Source organism: Macrobrachium nipponense, chromosome 22 (genome assembly GCF_015104395.2).
Source record: "Macrobrachium nipponense isolate FS-2020 chromosome 22, ASM1510439v2, whole genome shotgun sequence".
NCBI lineage: Eukaryota > Metazoa > Arthropoda > Malacostraca > Decapoda > Palaemonidae > Macrobrachium > Macrobrachium nipponense.
The window spans coordinates 39838774-39843136 of NC_087213.1; positions in this window are offsets into that span (position 1 = coordinate 39838774).

The following is a 4363-nucleotide window of genomic DNA, read 5'->3' on the forward strand; positions in this document are numbered from 1 at the left end:
TATGCTTGCTTCAGGCAGGATTGCCTACAGATTTCGTCAAGGTAATTCTCGTAATATACCTGGATGGAATGACTTGGTTAAAGATCTGTTTACATACTCACGAGAAATGTTTTTACTGTGGAGGCAAAATGGTAGCCCCAGGGAAGGGCACACTGCATTACTAATGAGACAGGCGAGAGCGCAGTTCAAACTTGCTCTTAAGCACTGCAGGTTAAATGAAAAACAACTAAGAGCCGATGCAATGTCTAGAAACTTAGAATCTGGTGATTATCCTCGTCTTTGGAAAGATATCCAGTCCTTAAATCCCAAAACTAAAAAGCTATCACAGAGAGTAGGGGAAGCAGTCAGAGACGAAGCTATCGCAAGTATGTGGGGTGATCACTTCAACAATATCCTGAATTGCATAAATGATCAAGATTTCCGAAGGGATGTAGATAACCTCCTTACTGACAACATTCAATTTCATTTTGCAGACCGTATTACGCCAGGTAACATCAGCGATGCCATAAACAGCCTACCTAATAATAAATCGCCCGTCTGAGATGGTCTTCCTGCAGAGGCCTTCAAATTCTATCATCCAATAATTTACATTTTGCTAGCTGCCCTATTCAATGCGTGCATAATTCACCGGTTTCTTCTAGACTCCCTACTCTTAGTCCATTTGATACCATTAATCAAAAACAAGCTAAAGGATGCAGCTGATCCTGGCAACTACCGGCCGATTTCAATCACAACGATCGCATCGAAGATACTTGAGTCTGTTCTTCTAGTGAGACTTCTCCCCTTTCTACACACCACTGACAACCAGTTCGGGTTTAAAGCAAACCATTCAACCGACACCTGCATCTACATACTGAAAGAATTGCTGAATTACTACCTATCATCAGCCTCTCCTGTTTTCCTTTGTTTTGTAGATGTGAGGAAAGCATTTGACAGAGTAAACTACCTGAAGCTCTTCCTGAAGCTGCATAAAAGGGGCACACCCTTGTATCTAATTGGCATTTTGCATTGCTGGTTCTCCACACATCAATTCTGTGTCAAATTGGGTAACGTATTATCTTACACTTTCGGCTCCCTAAACGGGCTTCGGCAAGGGGGCATTCTCTCTCCATACCCGTTTAATACGTACACAGATGCCTTGAATGTCAAATTGAACTCACTCCCAATCGGATGCTCCGTCAATGAAACAACTATAAACAACCTCTGTTACGCCGACGTTATGGTTCTGATTTCCCCATCAGTGCAAGGTCTCCAACGACTCATCGACACATGCCGCCAATATGCAGAGGAATTTGATACAATCTACAACGAAACCAAGACCCAGTGCATGTCGCTGCTCCCGAGATCGCTTAAGCATATTGCATTGCAGAACCACAAATTTTCCTCTGAAACCATCGGCTGGAATTTGTGCACGAATTTCCGTATTTGGGTCACATTATCACCGATGACCTAAAAGATACGGCAGACATTGAACAGAGGCGTCGTAAACTATGTGCAGCTGGCAACATGATTGCAAGGAGGTTTGCCTTCTGCTCTTCCGCTCGTACTGCTACAGTATCTATGGGTGTTCCCTCTGGACAAACTATACCCGAGAGACCATGAGACGCATCACTGTTGTGCACAATGACATTCTGAAATGCCTCACAAACACTCCCCGCTACCACTCCACCACACAGATGTTCATAGAAAACCACCTGGACAATTTAAAAATCATTGTTAGGTGAACAATGTCCAGTCTGGTGACCGGAGTGAGAAACAGCAGTAACTCGCTCATACAAAGCATCCTAAGGAGTGAAGCAAGAAGACGATCTAAATTGTGGGAAAGATGGGATCTGCAGTTTTTGTCATTATTGCATTTATTGCTGATATTTTAATTTTTCATTATTACTGTGATTACTATCAAATTAATTTTTTTTTTTTTTTTTACATTCAATTTTTGTATTTAGCCCTCTGGACCTGACTACTGTAACCACCTAAGGTCTCTAATTGTAATTTAAGTTATATAATTTGTGCACTAACTGTTATTACTCTCAATGCATATTTTTTTTCTCACCAATATTATTACTGTTATTACCAGTATTATGATTACTAGCTTTTATGCTACCTCAGCTATTTTGTGGATAAGTGCCGATTATTCATTTTCTTTTTCTTTTTTATCATGTCTCATGTACCTAGTTTGTGTATGTTACTGTCTTTATTTTGTAGATTCAATGTATATGGCCCTGAGCTGAAATAAAGCATATTATTATTATTATTATTATTATTATTATTATTATTATTATTATTATTATTATTATTATTATTATTATTATTATACTGTACTTAAGTTGTGATGAACCTATAACTTCTATGTTTGTGCTAATATAACTCTTGAGTACCTTGTCTGAAGGTTCCATCACACAGTTAGGTATCATGTTTGCAACGTTTTTACCTGAAACAAGGCCCTTGTCCCAATCATTGCAATAATGCTCTTTGCCACATAAAGGCTGCAGCATGCTTTGCTAAATTCATCTGGGGTTTCTCTGCACTTGCAGTACGTAGGTTTACCCTTGTTAGGTTTACGTGTTTGATGTGTTTGCCCTTTCTTTGCTTGTTGGTATTTCTTTTTATATGCTGCTTGCCTTACCTGACTACTGTTACCATTATTAGTCTTGCCTATTATGACATTTAAATTGCTTTTTCCAAAGCTTTATAAGTCCTGAACTGGTAGTTGTTAGACATAGGCTACTCTGGTAGTTGTTGGACACAGGCTACACTGGGTATTGTTGGACACAGGCTACACTGGGTGTTGTTGGACACAGGCTACACTGGATGTTGTTTGGTATAGGCTACACTGAAAGTTCTTTGACTTAGGCTACCCTATATTCGACTCTGTTAAGCATTGGTTGACATGAATTCCTACTAAAATTCAATGTAGGCTCAACCAGTCTTTCTTTATATTGCACCTGACTTTGTTGCTCACAACTTCTACCTAAAATGCAGATTGTATTTATATTGCATTCAAAAGTAATCCAGAGACAAAAGTCAAATAGGTAATACCTGTTACAGTGAACTTATTGCTGAGTTTATCATATTGCTGAGTTTATCTGCTTACCACAGTAAGTTCATCCAATAAAGAACACAAGATGTATCCATGGCTCGCTACCTCATTATGCCATATAAGTTTTATGTTCCAGTTCATAAATAAAACAATGGAACCACAGAAAAAAACCTCGTGTTCAAGTGATGTAAGGGAAGGAAGCTTGAGAGTCGAGTGAGTTGCCAGACAGTCACTCGCCAGCCTTGGAGAGTCGGACTACCAGGGTTGACGTCATCACGTCACATCGAACAGGCCTTCTCTCTTGGTTGTCTTGGTTTGACACCCAAAGAATTTCAGATTTTGACTAAAACCCTTGTTTTAACTCCAAAAGTTGTAAGAAATGAGGGAATATAAAAAAGCTGGGTTAAGATTCCCTTATATATGGCCCTCGAATTTCGGATTTTGACTAAAAGACAAAAATGGTCTTTATAATTATATATATTATATATATATATTATATATTATATATATATATAAATATATAGATATATATATATATATATATATTTTAATATATATATATGTGTGTGTGTAAATATTAAACCATATATAACTCATTAATTTCTGATTTCTGGTGCCTGAGTGGAAAGGTCGATTTCACCCATTATAATTGTATGTCTTTTTAAGTATAGTAACTAATGCCACGATGAGAGTCTTACTTTCAAGAGACTGCGATTGTAAAACAATGAAATTGTGAAATTTGAGTCCTTTGAAATCACGGCAAAAAGGATTTGATACAGTTTAAATATTAATAAAATATTAAAAGCATAAATTTTAAATTACTGTTTGACTATCGATTGTCCATTCTTGAAGTGCTGTTTATCAAGCGGATCGTTCAGCAGCTGAATGTCCAGGCAGTTAGACCTTTGTAACTCTCGCGATTTTCTGTTGGAACCCAGCAACATCTTTGTATTAACAGTCTGCATCCTCTTACCAAATGCCTGTTCTCTGTTTCTTCTTTTCTCCTGAAATTTTGCTACTGTTTCTATACATTCATTACCCTCTCAGTGAGAGAATTCCTTATTACATAAGTGATCATATCGGGTACAATTAGAGGTAAATAGCCTGGGCGGCACTCTATTATTTGTCAAATTTCAGAGCCAGGTCAACGGGAGAAGGGATCTCGTTAGAAAGAGGTTTAACATTCGAGTTATGGGTGATGTCACTCACCCTGAAGGTGGTACAGAAATATCCTTAAGGGTTTGCTCATCGGAATCCAGTGGATGCTGATCCTTAGGTTAGGACTCTTGGCTTTAGGCCGGACACCCATCATCACAGATAAAG